Raw genomic sequence first — 18,926 nt, forward strand, 5'->3', positions numbered from 1 at the left:
CACGCCCACATAATGAACGGGAAGCTGCTCCGTTCGCCAACGAGAGCAAGAAGTCTCCCTGGGCACCGAGGAAACGCGAAACACACTCTTGAGACAGTTTTAGACGGTGTGTGCTTTATGCAGATCAATGACATCGTTATGCACACGCGCACGCAGGCACGGCCAACCAATTCGCAGCAATATGCGAGTCGTACTTCACCGTGGTCGTCAGCGTTATTTCTGTGCGTGGGGTCAACTTAACTATGTACGTACATAGAGCTTGGTTAGGCAGGGACACGTTGGCATTTGAGCGATCTCCGAGGAACACGTGTACAAGATATCGCAATTATCATTGGCTTTCGTGGGCGACTTTCCACGCGCCGCGGTGGTCTATAGTGTTATGGTGTTCGACTGCTGACCCGCAGGTTGCGGGATCGAATCCTGGCCGCGGCGGCCGCATTTTCGATGGAGGCGAAATGCTAGAGGCCCGTGTACCTATATTTATAGGGGCACGTTAGAGAACCCCAGGCGGTCGAAATTTCCGGAGCCCTCCACTACGGCGTCCCTCACAATCATATCGTGTTTTATGGGACGTGAAACCCCGACAGTTATTATTATATTGGCAACTTTTCGAAATGCGCCGCAAGTTCAAGCCAGTTGTACTGTGAGTCATACGCTCTCTCTCTCTCACACAAATGAAAAAAAAGAAAAAAAAGAAATAAGCAAAGCATAAAAAGAGGCGCAACCTGCCGACATGTCGCAATTGCGTCTAACGGGTCTGTGTTTACGCAATTGCAGCTTCGTAATTTGTATACTCAGTCTGCGAGTATTAGGTTTTTGTTTTTGTTTTTCCCTCTTTTCAGCATTCACGCGCTCGCCGGCGCCAGAGTTGGCGTGTTTGTGAGACGGTTCGCCGCATGAGCGGCAGCGAGTCTGTGTGCGTCCCGTGCCACTGAAGCGTGCCTTCCCTGTGTTTGACTGTGCGCCTTCTTTGTCTTTTTCTCTCTCGGGTGTCACCTGTGCCGGGCTGCAGGCAAAGCTAACCAGGTCAACCGCGGCAACCGAGGAAGCAGCAGGCGCAGCGGCCCTTCAGCGACTGCGGTAAGCTTCGCACTGCGGCGACCCTGTACAATCACGTTCGTGGATGCACGCTTCCCTGCGCGCGCAGCCTGTGACATGGCCCCGGTGAAATGCTTTGTTGCCTCTTGGTCACCGACGAAATATTCAACGTTGTGTTCTCGGGAAGAGCGACCACGTGAAGAGGCGATAAGACGAGCGTTTCTTTCTTTCTTTCTTTCTTTCTTTCTTTCTTTCTTTCTTTCTTTCTTTCTTTCTTTCTTTCTTTCTTTCTTTCTTTCTTTCTTTCTTTCTTTCTTTCTTTCTTTCTTTCTTTCTTTCTTTCTTTCTTTCTTTCTTTCTTTCTTTCTTTCTTTCTTTCTTTCTTTCTCGCTAGTGTTTAAAGAAGCCACGACATTCAGGAGGTCATCACGAAAGAAGCCACGAATGTCGCCTTATATATACATTTCTATGGCATACTCGGTATGTAGTTTCAGATACGTTCTGGCAGCCCTACAAAGGTCATGTTTAAAATTCGCACATGTTGAAATGGGCAGCGCGGAAAACGAGGACACAAGAAGAACACACACCATAGCGTCCACTCGCAACTAACTTTATTAGAAAGCACACACAGTATTTGGACTATCACCAACACCCACGTGTTCTCGAATCGCTCAGAGCAAAATTGTAAACTTACAAACACGGGAAAAGTTTACGAACGATTAAAGAAGGGATCGCATGTACAGTATTTTACTGTGTAACGAAACGATTCAAGAGATTTCACCGTCGTGCAGTGCTACTGATGGCATGCTTACACATCGATTGCCCTTTTTTGTTGTCGATGTAGTAAGCCTCAACAACCTCTGTAGTGACCTGACTGTTATGTGTGCAAGTACAAATGGTATCACTCGAAGATGGGAATGCACCCGTGTTCAGGACAATTTCGAGCAACGTGCGAGTACGCGTGGCCTTCTAATGAGCGCGTAATTATGTTCTGACAACCATTGGCGTGCGCACTGGGGTTCCCCATCAGGGGCCGAAGGTTCATCGCAGCCCCCCACCTTTACTAAGTCAGTGTATGGGGAAACCTTTGTCCCCCCCCCCTCCCCCCTCTTAGGTGACTAGGGGAGGAGGCCACCCCTGCTCGCCTCCCCGTGCGCACGCATATGCTGACAACCTTATATTTAGGAAATACGAGAGCAATACACACACATATGGTACACCAAGGTATTAGGCTCCGTGGCAGCGAGTTAGAAGGTTCGTAATTGCCCCTTATGCGGTTGCCAGACGTAAAGCCGAAAACCACGGGTAGCTTGTACGCCGGTATTCCGATTATATTTATCCACTACTTAAGCGTTCCCATGCAGCTTAGAGTTACTGCGTATACTACCTAAATTCACAACGAATTGGATTGTACAGCGCAGAATACAAGACGAAAGACGAAGAAGCACACACGGCCGTATGTGACTGTATGTGATACCTAAAGGTAGCATATACAGTCACTCTAATGCAGCTTCTTACCCCGCTCCATTTCGCAGAAACGAAGTCAAGGATATGTCGAGAGTTTTGCCAAAGAGATGCGAGGTGGCGCCATCTGTCCACCGGTTGTCCGCGCCACGTGGGTCACGTGATATTTTTGGTACCAAATGTGTTGTCGCCGACGGCGGACACCGTCTGACGCCCACATTCCGCTTCTCATGCGCCACTTACGGCTGTCGCCTTAATAAAGGATTTCGCAAAATTTTTAAAGTGTGTTAAGACAGGACGATGACAGGACACTCTCAGGATTGCACAGACATAAATACCCAATGAAGGTGTTTACGTTGTATATGTTGTTTACGTGTTTATGTTGCTTTCTTGTGTCCCCGTATTTTTTGCGCCACCTGCTCTATGATGAAGATGATGGGAAGGCGACTGCCGTTGTAGCTCAATTGACAGAGCATCGGTCGCGTTATCCGAAGGTTGTAGGTTCGGTCCCTAACTGTGGAAAGTTGATTTTTCATCCACTTTCAATTCTTTCCATTTATGTCAATTCCTGTACTGCAGCTAAAACATACGAGTAATGCCCCCCATAACGTCCTTGATTTCTTTCATTAAGTTGTGTCTAAAGAAAGAAACGAGCCGCCGATCAGGCCCGCCTCTTTCTCTCAGGACGAAAACAGGAACACAGACGAACACAGGCGCAAATAATTTTGATTTCGGGATGCAACACAGGCTTGAGCTGCTCAAGTTGACGCAACGGGCTAGGGGCATCGGAAGTTTCGTACTTAAACTTGCATGCGGGAACTTCCTCGCGCCAAGTATTGCTGCTGATCGGCGCGCGTCAAGTCGTTGGCAATCAAGATCGCCGTTGCCGAGAACGTCGGGCGCATACGCCTCCCTCCGGGGCCTCTGCACACGAACGCGCGCCGCGCGCCTCCGTGGTTTCCGTGGCCGTCCGCGAGCTGCCCCGCTCGATTCAGGATGAGCGATCAGGAAGGACGTGGACCTTGCCGACGGGCGTTGCTGCCGTCATGGCGTTTTGTGCGAGAAACCAGGAAAAAAAAAAGCGTATAGGACGAGGTGATATTCTCCCGAGTGCAAGGAGCTCTTCGCGTGTCTGCATAATAAAGCAGGCGCGCCGCCTCGTCTAGGGGCGATGAATATGTACGCTCTCGCGGGGTGCACGCAAGGCTGTGCCGGCGACAGAAGTGCCGAAAGAAAGCCATGTACTCTCTTCCTTTCCCAGCCTTCCTCTTTTGCCTATCTTTGCACAAACGCTGTCACGGCTCCGGGCAACGCGCGTTGACTGGCAGGCTGGAGCTTCCCGCGACGATGAGAACGCGATATCAGTTAGCCAGAAGTATAAACGATCGACTAAAAACTGCGTATGGGCAGGTTTCTCGGTGCCACGCATGCCCAAAGTCTTTTTTTTTTATACATGGCCGTGTGTGTTCGCAGCGTTCCCGTCAGCAAAGCGCCGGAAACGCAATCTTGGAAAAATTGTGACAGGAAGAAATGAAAAGGAAAATTACTGTTAAAGGGCCCGTAAACAGGCTCCGACTTTTTTTTTACACCCGCCAAACAAGCTCGCTAATCCGTACAGTAGACCGCGGCGATCACGTTTCCGAATATTACAGCGCTGCGCGCCGCGCAGACCCTTCATTTCGAAAAACAATTCCCGCGCTTCTTTCCTACGCCTGACCAATCCTCCTCGTACGCGCAGTGACGTCAACTCGGCGATCGCCGAGTTGACGTAGCACTGAGCTCGTCGATTGGTCTAAACCAGGTCTCAACAAACAGTTCTCAAGTTAACGTCAGTTCCTGTTCCCACCCACCGCTACGAAAGTGCGCCTTGTTTTTTGGCCCTGCGGTGATGCGGTTTCGGCCACGCAGTTGTCGCGCGTATATTCCTCGCACTGCTAGCACTGCATAGCACCTGCACGCACTTCGCCTTCGACATGTTGTTCAGTTGCCGGCTGCAAATCGAGCGGGGAGAGGGGAATCTCTGGTAGCTCGGACGGGTCGCGCTTGCTCGCGCGGCAAGCGGAGTTCTCCAGGCTTTTCTCTCGCGCCCCTTCGACGTCTCGGAAAGCAAGCACGCATTCCTGCTGCATTGTGAACTGTCACAAAGGTTTAAAAACAGTGAAGAGCCGAAAACTGCCCGTCAAGTTACGGAGCACGTGCGACAATATAAACAATAAACAACCAGGAGCCGCAGCAAGCGGAAGTGCATTGCGACTGATCGAGCTCGCCCATGACGTCAATTGTTGACGTCGTGTCACGTTCCCGAAGTGGGCGGAGTCACGACGACGGGCTACGCCTTTCCCTCCATGTGGCGGAGAAGGGTGGTGAGGCCGCGCGAAAATTTGAAACCAGCTGAAACGGATGTTCTAACCCCTGTAACTTCCTTATTATAGCACGTACTCGCAAAATTCTTGCGGCAGCATGTTCACATAGCAAAAGTGCGCATATTTCTTTTCATTACAACTTTTGGACATCGGGGTTGTTTACTGGTTAAAAATAAGCGATACCCTTGATACGTTAGCTGCATGCTGCATATACATACACGCCTTCAGTGCATCACGGAGCCTCAAGGACAGATGGGGTTTACGCGATGCGACGCTCTCGCTCTTGACAAGAATGCAGAATGATGCCCCGAAGTAGGGCAGCATGTGTTAATCACAACACCCCAGTTAAAGCGTTGTAGAAACCTCAATCTTTTTTATAGCATTCAGGCTGCAAGTTAGTTGCTCAGCAATGCGTCGAGCGGCATCCGTGTCTTGCGAGCGCCATTTCAATTTTTTCTCACTTATCTATAGCTCGCGACACAACCATCGCTTGCGCAATATCCAACCGGATGCCTCGTGTCTCCACTTCCACCGCATCTGAGTTGTTTTTTAAATGCGAAGCATTTCTTAGCGAACTTCTGCGACTTTGACCGTATCTATCTATCTATCTATCTATCTATCTATCTATCTATCTATCTATCTATCTATCTATCTATCTATCTATCTATCCTATCTATCTATCTATCTATCTATCTACTATCTATCTATCTATCTATCTATTATCTATCTATCTATCTATCTATCTATCTATCTATCTATCTATCTATCTATCTATCTATCTATCTATCTATCTATCTATCTATCTATTATCTATCTCTATCTATTCTATCTATCTATCTATCTATCTAATCTATCTATCTATCTATCTATCTATCTATCTATCTATCTATCTATCTATCTAATTCTATCTATCTATCTATCTATCTATCTATCATCTATCTATCTATCTATCTATCTATCTATCTATCTATATCTCTATCTATCTATCTATCTATCTATCTATTATCTATCTATCTAGCTATCTATCTATCTATCTTATCTATCTACTATCTATCTATCTATCTATCTATCTATCTATCTATCTATCTATCTATCTATCTATCTATCTATCTATCTATCTATCTATCTATCTATCTATCTATCTATCTATCTATCTATCTATCTATCTATCTATCTATCTATCTATCTATCTATCTATCTATCTATCTATCTATCTATCTACTATCTATCTACTATCTATCTATCTATCTATCTATCTATCTATCTATCTATCTATCTATCTATCTATCTATCTATCTATCTATCTATCTATCTATCTATCTATCTATCTATCTATCTATCTATATCTATCTATCTATCTATCTATCTATCTATCTATCTATCTATCTATCTATCTATCTATCTATCTAGCCGCCTACGACTTCGTGCTCTCCTGGTCGCTTGGTTAATCGAATGTGCACCAAAATTGGTATGGCGTAACATGACTGTATGACGAACATAAATGACAAGTCATAACATGAAAATCATGACACGAATGTCATGTACAGCATGATTTACATGCTACGCTCATGGTGCGCTGGCGGCCGTTTCGCTAGCTTGATATACACCAAAATTGGTATCTTGTGAAGTGACTGTGTGACGAGCATAAATAACACGAGTTAACATGAAAATCATGACACGCATGTCATGTACAGCATGACTTACGTGCCACGCTCATGGGGCGCTGGCGGCCGTTTCGCTAGATTGATATGCACCGAAATTGGTATCTTGCGACGTGACCGTGTGACGAACATAAATAACAGGAGTTATCATGAAAATCATGACACGCATGTCATGTACAGCATGACTTACGTGCCACGCTCATGGTGCGCTGGCGGCCGTTTCGCTAGCTTGATATGCACCGAAATTGGTCTCTTGCGACGTGACCGTGTGACGAACATAAATAACACAGGTTATCATGAAAATCATGACACGCATGTCATGTACAGCATGACTTACGTGCCACGCTCATGGGGCGCTGGCGGCCGTTTCGCTAGATTGATATGCACCGAAATTGGAATCTTGCAACGTGACCGTGTGACGAACATAAATAACACGAGTTGTCATGAAAATCATGACACGCATGTCATGTACAGCATGACTTACGTGCGACGCTCATGGGGCGCTGGCGGCCGTTTCGCTAGATTGATATGCACTGAAATTCGTATCTTGCGACGTGACCGTGTGACGAACATAAATAACAGGAGTTATCATGAAAATCATGACACGCATGTCATGTACAGCATGACTTACGTGCCACGCTCATGGTGCGCTGGCAGCCGTTTCGCTAGCTTGATATACACCAATATTAGTCTCTTCCGACGTGACCGTGTGACGAACATAAATAACACGAGTTATCATGAAAATCATGACACGCATGTCATGTACAGCATGACTTACGTGCCACGCTCATGGGGCGCTGGCGGCCGTTTCGCTAGATTGATATGCACCGGAATAGGTATCTTGCGACGTGACCGTGTGACGAACATAAATAACACGAGTTATCATGAAAATCATGACACGCATGTCATGTACAGCATGACTTACGTGCCACGCTCATGGTGCGCTGGCGGCCGTTTCGCTAGCTTGATATACACCAAAATTGGTATCTTGCGACGTGGCCGTGTGACGAACATAAATAACACGAGTTATCATGAAAATCATGACACGCATGTCATGTACAGCATGACTTACGTGCCACGCTCATGGGGCGCTGGCGACCGTTTCGCTAGATTGATATACACCAAAATTGTTGGTATCTTGCGACGTGACCGTGTGACGAACATTAATAACACGAGTTAACATGAAAATCATGACACGCATGTCATGTACAGCATGACTTACGTCCCACGCTAATGGTGCGCTGGCGGCCGTTTCGCTAGCTTGATATACACCAAAATTGGTATCTTGCGACGTGACTGTGTGACGAACATAAATAACACGAGTTCACATGAAAGTCATGACACGCATGTCATGTACAGCATGACTTACGTGCCACGCTCATGGTGCCCTGGCGGCCGTTTCTCTAGGTTGATCGACCCCCAAGTTGGTATTGCGCGACGTTACTGTGTGACGAACATAAATAATAGGAGTTAACATGAAAACCATGACACGCATTTTCCTCAATGACATACAAGACGATGTATGCAGCTCTTTGCTGGCTGCTTCGCATTACATCGATTCCCACAATGCGTGGGATCTGCCGGCTTTTTTTTTTCTTTTATTCTATTCGCTCTTACTCTGTCTCCCGTTTGTGCTTGTGTGAGATCAACGGACGTCCGTCCAATGTTGGTGAAGCAGCCAAAGAGAGCTCTCGCTTTAAAAATCAATTGACAAAAAATTGAGCGAGTGTCGCTCTGATACGAAGTCAGGGCCCAAATTTCAAGCACGCATTCAGTCTTCGCGAATCCAGAAGTATGCGCGCATTTGTTTCTACAGCGACTTGCGTTATGTAGCGCGAATGACATCAAGCGGCTTATTAGGGCGCTGTTTTCTATTTACGTGTATGTTCTGTGTGCATTTACTGGTCTGTAACGTATACGTGCTCTGCAACTGTCATAACAGTCGGTGCTTAAGTATATCAATGAGTTCAACGTGAGGAACTTGCTTTGTTCGATATTCCAATTCAGCCAGTTTCGTCACAGCATTATAAATAGTCAAAATGTCCTTTCATTCTCTTCTATACGCCAGCAGAATTATTATTTACACCTAAAATCTGTGGCGGGTAAAGGGAGAAAAACAGGAGCACTTTCTCGTTTATTCTACTTTAAAACTCCGGATTTGTTACCCTTTATCCTTTATTAGTTTATCCAAAGGGCGCCCATTTTCGGCAGTCCCGACGCGCTTCTCTCGCTACTGCGCCATGGCTGCCGGCGCTGTATACTGCTTGATGTGCGCATCGACTTAAGCAGTCGCTCGCCTCTTTTGTCTCAATCAAGGGGCGCAATTCGCTACAGCGACTCCGTCGATTCGGGAAGGCGCGACCATCGGTCTCGTCGGCCCCTCGGGGCGGTTGCAAAATGCAGAGGAAGCCTCGGCGACATAAACGGCCGTCGCCGCTGCTGGAGTTGCCTCCATCCTCTCTGTGCTCGAAGCGACTGCAAACGTCCTTCGAACGATGCCCAATGCTCCGCGACGGCGCGGCCGATGCGATGCGTAGTGCCTTCGTCGCGTGCGAAGATTGCGCTCCAGGGACCCGGCAGGACCGAGGGAGTGTCTGGCCCTGAATAGGACGCTGAGACGCGGCTTGGTGCCTCCTACAGTGCGAGCGGCCCGTTACATTCTATCATCGACTCGCGCGGACTCTCGCAGCCAACGCCTCAGTCTCGTACGCGTATGGTGCGACGACCCGGCCGTGCTTTGTTCCTCACACGTCTGGTGTAGTTTATAGGTGTCGCTGACTGACTGTATTCCAAGAGATGGATGGCAAACGCGTGAGGGGGAGACAGAAAATTAGGTGGGTAGATGAGATTAAGAAGTTTGTAGGTATAACGTGGCAGCAGAAAGCACAGGACCGGGTTGATTGGCGGAACATGGGAGAGGCCTTCGCCCTGCAGTGGGCGTAGACAGGCTGCTGCTGCTGATGATGATAGGTGTCGCGACTGCAGTGCCTCTCGGAATGTGAGGCTTTGTAATATGGCGGCTCAGGTTCAGGTACTTTGTGGACCCGCTTAACTGCGTTAAATAAAGGAAGCTTTGTGAAAGACACCCGTCATGGTGGTCAAGTGTTTATGGTGCTCGACTGCTCACCCGAAGGTCGCGGGATCGAATCCCAGACGCGGCGGCCGCATTTCGATGGACGCGAAATGCTAGAGGCTCGTGTGCTTAGATACAGGGGAACATCAAAGAGCCCCAGGTGGTTGAAATTTCCGGAGCTCTACACTATACGGCGTCCCTCATATTCATATCGTGGTTTTGGAACGTAAAACCCCAACAGTTATTAATTATTGTTGTCGAATCTTTCACCTTGAATCAGAATTGTCAATTGGGCGAGTTGAAGACAGATTTCGGATTATGGTACTGCATATTCTTGCTGATATTCAGGGAGGAAAGACTCCGAGAAAGAAAGACTGCGACGCGCAAAGACTGCCCTTGTGGCTGCTCTGATTTTCCATTTGCGATTGAGCCTGCTCAGCGATCGCGTAACCTGTATTTGCGACGACAAGAATTTTTGTTGATCGCAGTCATATAACTGTTAGCGGGTCATGGAAACGAAGGAGAAGACCTGAGACAAACTACTCGTATCCTGTTTTTTTTTTGTTTTGTTTCTGCTCCAAGTTAGCGGAACTTTGCACCGTGCGGTCGCATTTGTTCCAACCCATGTGATCTCTTTGCGTGCGCGCGCTTGTTTCATTGCAGGAAGAATTGGACACGCACGATGTAACTATTTTCTACTGCTACGTCTATGCTCTAGTGGTGGCATTCGGCGGCGTGAAGTCAGATACCACAAACGATCTCCGAAATGCACCCTTGTGTGGCTTCATTTTATATGGTAGCCGCATACTGTACGGGGGCCCGTTTTCGTCTGACGATCGGCGCAGTCTGCTTGCGCGGGTCTGCAGATCGTCTTGCCACTCGTCCTGGGATCATCTTGAGCCACGGCTCGCGTTCGCGAGTGCCCCATGTACACGGACAAATGCGGTATGCTGAGCGGCTCGATCTTCGTTCACGTGTATACGAGCGCCGTCTCTTCTTTTTTTTTTCTTTCCCGTCATCGGCGTCGTCGCTGTCAGCAGCCCTTGTCGCGTCCAATGTCAGCCGCGTGGCGCCCTCACGAATCTCGCGATGAAGTGCGTGGCAGAGAGAGAGAGAGAGAAGATGGTTTGAAAGGAAGGACAGCTTCCTGACTCGGACGCTTTGCTGAGGGAAAGTGTGTGTGTGTGTGAGAGAGAGACAGAGGGAGAGAAAGAGAGAGAGGAGGATGATGAGATGTGGTGGATGGAAGGACTAGGCCGCGCTCATTTTCTCGCTGCGAAACAACCCGCTGCTGCTGCTGGCGGCGGCAGCGTCTCGTCGGATCCATCCGAATGCGGCGGCATGTCCTTTGCCGATGGAAGATGGAAAGGGGGCAGAAGCGGCAGGGCCACCATTTTCCCGGCTGGACTGGCGCGAAAGGAAGGAGTTCTCGGATGAAATGGTCGGGGCCTCCCGTGCGAACGTTCCCCCATCCCACCTCCCTGCCGCTTCTCGGCGCTTCTGTGGCTTTGCCGTTAATAGCCTGCCTCGACAGCTGGTTCGAGGACGACTGCGGAGTAACGTTCGGCAAGAGTAGTGGAGAGGGAAAAGGATGGGACGCCCCAGAGATGTGTTGACTCCGTTCTCCCCCGCGTCATTCGACGCGGCCTGGAACGCCGCTTGGGCGTTTGAGGCATACGTCATCGCGGAAGAACTTTCAGGAGCCCCGTCGAGTACGTTGCGGCTTTGACAAACACTGGGTGCTCTGAGACAGTTGGGAGTGACCACCAGAGTCAAGAATGGGGCGGAAAATACTTTGTGCATAAGGATGAAGTATGCCTTTATCAAGAAGGAATTGGTAGGGAACGGAAGAAAAGAAAACAGATAATTTTGATGTCATTAACACGTAGTGTGGATTGGGTGCCTTCTATATCGGAGACTTGTTCTACTGCTAACGCTGTTTTCAGATCTCAACGGCAGCCCCGCCATGGTGGTATAGTGGTTATGGCGCTCGACTGCTGACACGAAGGTCGCGGGATCGAATCCCGGCCGCGGCGGCTGCATTTTCGATGGAGGCGAAAATGTTTGAGGCCCGTGTACTTAGATTTAGGTGCACGTTAAAGAACCCCAGGTGGTCGAAATTTCCGGAGCCCTCCACTACGGCGTCTCTCATAATCATATCGTGGTTTTGGGACGTTAAACCCCAGACATTATTATTATTATTATTACAGATCGCAACGGCAATGGGGCAGTTGTCCGCCGCCGGACAACTACCACCCTAGCATATGTAATACAGCGTGGTAGAAGAGCAAAATAACAACCAGGCGTCACGCAACGCGAATTCCGCAGCGAGTGAATCGTTAAATGCTTCCAGCCCATTACAAAGAGTTCAGCCATAATTCTTCGCCCTCGTCAGGCGCAGCATCAACAAAGGGCACATACCGCCGTACGTGTGTGGAGCGGATACCACTGTTCTCCTCATAATGATGGAAAATGGCATAGTGGGTGGGCACCTCGCTAATGTACTTTTATTAGATGCCAAGGAAGTCCATAAGCCCCCGTGATCAATTTCCTCAGGGCCTCAATAAATTTATTTCCCCCCCCTCTCTCTTTCACGTTAATATATGTAATATAGCGTGGTAGGAGAATAAAATAACGACCGAGTGTCATACAATGCGAACTGCATAACTAGTGGGTCATTTAAAGATTCCAACCCACTACAAAAAGCTCAGCCATAATTCTTCATCGCAATCAGCCGCCGCATCAACAAAGTGCACATAATGCCTTACAGATGTGTAGCCGGTACCTAGCTTCTCCGCAGAATGACGAATAATGGCTTAGTGGGCATCTTGCAAGTGTACTTGCAATAGTAGACCCACGGGAGTTTACAACGACCTCTAGAAATGCCGCTCTTCCCTGGCGTTTTTTTTTTTTTTTTGGACTTCATAACTTTTTTATTCCAGAGTTACGAGGAGAAAGAGTTGTGTATGCAAGGAACCCGCACCAACCTTTAAATGTGTTCGTTTCGTCAAAAGAGCTCATTTCACTACTGAAGCGTGATAACAGTGGCAGCAGGTTGGCATGTTGTGTGCGTATACATAAAAAAAAATGCAGTTAAATAGACTGTGTGACTTTGTAGGTAAACTGCGGCAAGTTGAGCTTGTTGTCGTCGACAGGCGTAAAATACATCAGCCGAAATACTTGCCGTTAGGCTAAGGAGGACGCGTCAGATGCGGCAGTGGCAACACGAGAGCCACTTCGTTTCGGTGGCCTTTGGTTGCAGTCTGAATAAAACAGGTAGCCGACTTTGATGTACTTCCATAGCTCTTTTCATCAACGTATACGACTTCTAACAGGCGTACGCGAGAAGTCCAGGACGCGGAAAGGCGCCTGCCGTGCGTTTGCTCTTGGAGTTGCGGTCCGTCTGTATATATACGCCGGGTGTTTGCGGTAACATGACTTCGACGGACAAGCCCTTACCATGCGTAGCAGCTTATTTCGGTTTCCTATGACACGTCCTCATACCAAAAGCGGCCCTTATAACGCCGCGGGACTCCCCATAACGCAGTCATAAACGCGTGTAAAATAGAACAACATGGCGCATTATTTTCGAAAGGCGTGATTTCTAAGGGGGGTGGGGGGGGGAAGGGGGGGTTGAGGGTGCGCAGCCGAAACCGCGAGCGCGCCCGTGGAGGAGCTAAGCCTACGGAGAGTGCAGCGCGCGGCGTCCTGCTCGCCCCGTTTACGACAGCTATTACCTTTCTGGAGGACGACGGCGGCGGGGCTGTGAAAGTTGGATATCGCCGTCGCTTCCAGCCAACCCCGCGGCATTACGACGTCACTCGTAAACGAGCCGCCGGGCCACCTGGCGTTCGGTTTTGTTTATTGCCCCGACGTTCGGCTGGCTGGCTGGCTAGCTGGCCGACCTCGAGCAACACCGGGTCTTGTTGTCTTCTTCTGCGCGCCCCGGGCTATTCGACGCCTCCTCCTCACGCTGGCCGCGCGCGGCCCCGGCAGAAACCGCGGGCCTCCCCTACGCACCACTGTCGGGCAAACTTTCGCTAGAGCGCACGCACGCACGTACAGACACACCGTGATATCCACCCTATATACATCGCTGGCGCTTGTAGTTATTTTGTTGCCCTTCGACGAGCCGTTGTGTATAAGTGTCGGGGCCTCCTCCCGGGTCGGCACCTTGTGACAGCAAGAGCAATTGGAGCCCTCGCCGGTGAAAGTCTTTTACAACCGGCGGCGTTCTCTCTCGTTTAATCACCTGGCGAACTTCTGGCACCGGCGTGTCGGGCGCGTCAGAGAGCAGGTGTCACACGGGCTCGAGCGCGCGCGCGCCGATGGAAGAAGTGAGCCATTCCTACAATTTTTTTCTTTCGTTTATTTTCCCCCCTTCTTCCTCGTTAGAGCGCTTGCTCGTGTCAACGGCTCGGAAGACGCTGATGACGCGTGAGGAGTGAGAAGGCGCCCACCGCCGTCACGCCCTGACGCTCGCTCGAGCGTGCGCGCCCCGGTTTGCCCCCCGCTGACGCGCCCTAACCGCGCTCCGCGTCGCGCCCTAGGAGGCCCGCGTTGTTCCGGAAGCAACTGGTCTCGCGCCTCCTGATAGGTTGGCCCAGTTTGACGTTTCGTTCTTTCGCTTCTTTTGGCATCTCGCTCCGTCGTCGTTCGTAATAAGCGTCACCGTATCCAGCTGGCGTGCCACTGCGGAAGGAAGGCCGTAGTACTCAGGGGCTCGCGCTCGAGTTCACAGCTGCGCCTGTGGTGCGTGCGCGGGTTTTTGAAAGAGGCGCGAGTTTCTTAAAAGACTTTCGACCTTAGGCGCGGGTCTTCCGCGCTGCGGGCGTGACGTCTTGACGGGCTTATTTGTACAGCCTGTCGGTTCCGGTACCTCTGCTCTCTCTCCCTCTCTCTTGTCTTCCTTTTACATCCTTCGACGCGAGCAGGTGTGCGCGCGTCTCGTCTCTTAACTGACAGGAGGCACGAGAGTGTACCGCGCACTCTGGCGTCTTTACTCTGTGGTGCCTACATTGGTGTGGGCATCCTACCAGTTGGGACTTGAGTATACCTGTAGCAGTAACTTGAGCTGAGACCACGTGACTGAGACTGTATTGCCTGGTTGTCAAGTACTAGTGGTGTCCTTAGCGTGAGCGCAATATGAAATATATATGTGGGGACCGCTAAACGTATATTGTTGGCAGTCCTTACAATCGTCGCAGGGGTTAACTGTGCGTGCTTTCCGCCTACTTATCACGAGGTCCTAAGTTCGATTCTAGACCTGCGCGGCTGCTTCTACACTTTGGTGGGTGCGAGATGGAAAAACGCCCGTGGCGTACTAATAGGGGAACGTTAGAAAGAGCCCTGCGGTGCGGAATTATTTCCGGTGCCCACCTTTATGTCCTCTATCAAAGCCAAGGTGTCCACTTTCACGTTAAGCTCGATCGATCGATCGAATCAATCAATCAATCAATCAATCAATCAATCAATCAATCAATCAATCAATCAATCAATCAATCAATCAATCAATCAATTAATCAATCAATCAATCAATCAATCAATTGAGAGCCCTGCATTTCTTTAGGGAGGCGTAATAAGTATGATCAAGGTGATAGCACAACAGCGCAACCTACAGAAAATGCGCACGTGACAAGAAAAAATCGCCAGGCCTGGCGCTGAACCGCAAGGCACGTCCACAGCGACAAGCTGTGAAGAGCAGCGTTTCTAAGAAGCCCGTTAAGCTCTCTTGAGGGCTACAAAACAAAGTACACTAGAAAGGTACCCACTACGCCATAATCACAAATTTTTGGGAAGTTGGGAAGCACCTACTAAGCCATATTCCTCATTCTGCGGACGAAGCGAGGCCACCCACCCTACACGTCAGTAAGGCATCCTGTGCACTTTGTTGACGCGACCACGACTGATGAGATGATGCCAAACTTCCCTTGCGCTCAGCCCCCTTTGTATATGGGGTTGAGCACATCTTTAAACGGCCCCACCAGTTATGTAATTTGCATTGGTGACAGCCCGGTCACTATTTTCCTCTCCCGTTCATGCTGTTATAGCATTACGTTGACGTGGGAGAGAGACGGGGGGGGGGGGCGAAGAACTTTACTGAGACCCCCGAGGAAATGGATCATGCGCTTATGGGCTTCCTTGGGCAACCAATACAAGTGCACTTGCGAGGAACCCACTACGCTATAAATCAGTGTAATTTACTGAGCCCCGAGGAAGTGGATCATGCGCTTATGGGCTTCCCTTGGCAACCCTACAATGTGCGCTTGTGAGGAACCCACTACGCTATAAATCATTGTAATTTTTGCGCAGATAGGGCAGCAGGCACTGTGCCATTTTTCGTCATTCTACGGAGACGAGCGTTGGTACCTGCTATACGCATGTAAGGCCATTCTGCGCACTTTGTTGATGCGTGCCTGATGACGATGAAGAATTATGGCAGAGTCCTTTGTAATGGTTGAAGCATTTCAACACCTACTCGTTTGCGCCATTCGCATTAACGGTCACGTCGAAGTGCCATGAACGCTGGCACAGGCCAGTGAATTAACCGCAGCGCTTGACCGGTCTGTTATGTCATTGTGGGTTACGGGACAATAGGCCTGGCCGTGTGGCGCTAACAGGGTTTGGACTATGTACAATATAGGTTAACGGGAATTATGCACCGACGCTCGAGATTCTAGTCGGCCTGACTAAACAGGCTTGTACCCGCTTCAAGCATGCGGAATGGCGCATCGAGTACCGTCTTAGCATTTTTGATGTGCTGCCCATTACAAGGTGAGATGTTGCGCCGCATGCTTCTTTCAACACACGGTGCTGGGGCCGTGTGTTGCTGGGGCCGTCGCGACCGAGCGTGCGAGCGACGCGCATTCTGTTCCCTCACGGCGGCGGCGACAGACGGATGTCGTTGTGGTCGTTCTCCAATTTCCCACGCTGACGCGGGGCACGCCTTGACGGGGCCGTCGATGGCCTGTTTGCGCACTGCGTGTCTTTTGAAGCGATTCTTTCCTTTGACACAATACGTTGACGCGCTAGTTGGTGCTTGTCCATAGTAACGTTTAGCGCAACAAAACGACACAAGAAAGTGCGCAGTCAAAACGTTAGTCAATAGAAGTTACAGATTTACGTGTTCGCGCATCCGATTGAATACAGTACAAATAGAACACCGACTCAAATACACCGATGCAAAACGCGGGTGTTTAAACAAAGACATAACATATTTGTGGAGTCTTGCGTGTCAACCGCCACGGTGGTATAGTGGTTATGGTGCTCGGCTGCTCACCCGAAGGTCGCGGAATCGAATCCCTGCCGCGGCGGCCGCATTTTCAGTGGAAGTGAAAATGCTTGAGGCCCGTGTAGTTAGATTTAGGGGCACGCTAAGGAACCCCAGGTGGTCAAAATTTCTGGAGCCGTCCATTGCGGCGTTCATGATTATCATATCGTGGTTTTGGGATGTTAAACCCCAGCAATTATTAATATGTTTTGCGTGTCAATGCCACCGTATTGTTATAAGGAACGCCGTTGTGGAGGGCTCCGGAAATTTTGACAATCTGGTGTTCTTTAACGTGTATTGACATCGCAGGGTAGATGGGCCTCTAGCATTTTGCCTCCACCTAAATGCTACCGCCGCTACCGGAATCTAACCCCCGACTTTAGGCTCAGCGGCCGAGCACCGTAACCGCTATACCAGCGCGGCGGATACGGCGACAAAATATTTGCTACTGTAATTGAATATAAGTACGGAAGTGCCTACTCGCGCGCGCGCGTTTGTGTGTGTGTGTGTGTGTGTGTGTGTGTGAGCGAGCGAGAGAGAGCGCCTTGTATTAAAAAATCATGCTGATACGTAAACGTAGTCAGTGGAACTATAGAATGATACTTATCGTCGTTAACGTGTAATCTGTCCGCGTTAGCCATTCTTGGCTGGCAACTTGCGATGTAATTTACCACTTCCTTCTACGGAGAAAAGAAAAGGAAGCGAATGCTTGGTATTTTTCGAGGCTGTCTAAAAAAAGATGGGATGTGCGACCAAGGACATGTAAGGTTGGCGTACCTTATTCAGATGGGGCCGCCAACGTCTTGTTTGCGCATCGGTATACCGTATGTTGACGGTGGTGCGCAGGAAAGCGTTTTTAGACGAAAATAGAAGCGGATATCACAACCAAGTAAGGACATTGGCACTTTCTAAACCGGTCATATAGAATAGCGTATACTATCACGACTCTAAACTCGGTTTCATTATGTTATCTTAGTTTGCAAGCTTCGCCGTGGTTAAACCACCGTAGAGAGCGCCTCAGCTTAGCATTGCAAGCCCATGGTTACCGATACCAATGTCTAGTGACTGCGCATGCGTGATGTATTCGAGCCGTGCCGAACGCACACAAGCGGTTCCGGTAACGGCAATTACACTGTAAGCCGAAGCAAGGTCGCAACGCATTTATTGTTGCCGTTTTTTTGTGAGACAAACGAAGTGCCTAGTCGTGCTGTTAATTAATCTCGCTGCTGTTATCCTGTACTATCGCAACTTGCTGAGTTATTTCGCTTCAGGAATTAGTGTCCCACTCGGGTTATGCACCGTCGACTTCTGCACGTGAGTGCCGGCTTGCCAGAAATTTGTTCGTAGCCGTCTACATTACTTGTGTCACAGGTCTGCGTGTGAGCACTTCGGAAGCTTGAAATAATGTACTCTCAAGGGCCTGGTAATGTGCTAAATATTGTACGTATTACACTGGCACTTCACTTGCTGGCCACTGAGAACAGTGGAGCAGTACGGAGCCTTATTCCCTATGTAGGGTAGCAAACCGGTTGGCCGTCTGGTTGGCCCTCCACGTATTTTGCTGTCACTCACTCACTCACTCACTCACTCACTCACTCACTCACTCACTCACTCACTCACTCACTCACTCACTCACTCACCCACTCACTCTCACTCACTCACTCACTCACTCACTCACTCACTCACTCACTCACTCACTCACTCACTCACTCACTCACTCACTCACTCACTCACTCACTCACTCACTCACTCACTCACTCACTCACTCACTCACTCACTCACTCACTCACTCACTCACTCACTCACTCACTCACTCACTCACTCACTCACTCACTCACTCACTCACTCACTCACTCACTCACTCACTCTCGAAGTGGTTGAATGGACTACAGTGAGTCCGTTGATGGTCAAACTTCCGAATATACTTCCGCCCTTTTTCCGGAACCTGTCCGCCTTGGCAGTAGAGATCAGGCGTTTCGACGCTGGGCCGACTCATCCACTGCGTTCTGGCGTGTCCCCGAAAGCGTCGCGTGTTTTCGTGTCCAGCGTTGGCGTCA

The 18,926-nt window shown here is 49.5% G+C and overlaps 1 protein-coding gene across 11 annotated transcripts in view; it reads left to right on the forward strand.

The window, feature by feature from the left end:
- LOC119394215 (poly(rC)-binding protein 3) overlaps window positions 1-18,926 on the forward strand; it is a 434,114-nt gene that overhangs the window by 114,373 nt on the left and 300,815 nt on the right. For 9 of the 11 annotated variants that reach the window (XM_049415707.1, XM_049415699.1, XM_049415705.1 and 6 more), the window contains exon 3: window positions 1,013-1,080. The exons of the other annotated variants lie outside the window; for them this stretch is intronic. The gene's annotated coding sequence lies outside the window, so the exon portion shown is untranslated. The remainder of the gene's footprint in view (window positions 1-1,012; window positions 1,081-18,926) is intronic. 11 annotated transcript variants of the gene reach the window in all.

Source organism: Rhipicephalus sanguineus, chromosome 5 (assembly GCF_013339695.2).
Source record: "Rhipicephalus sanguineus isolate Rsan-2018 chromosome 5, BIME_Rsan_1.4, whole genome shotgun sequence".
Classification (NCBI taxonomy): domain Eukaryota; kingdom Metazoa; phylum Arthropoda; class Arachnida; order Ixodida; family Ixodidae; genus Rhipicephalus; species Rhipicephalus sanguineus.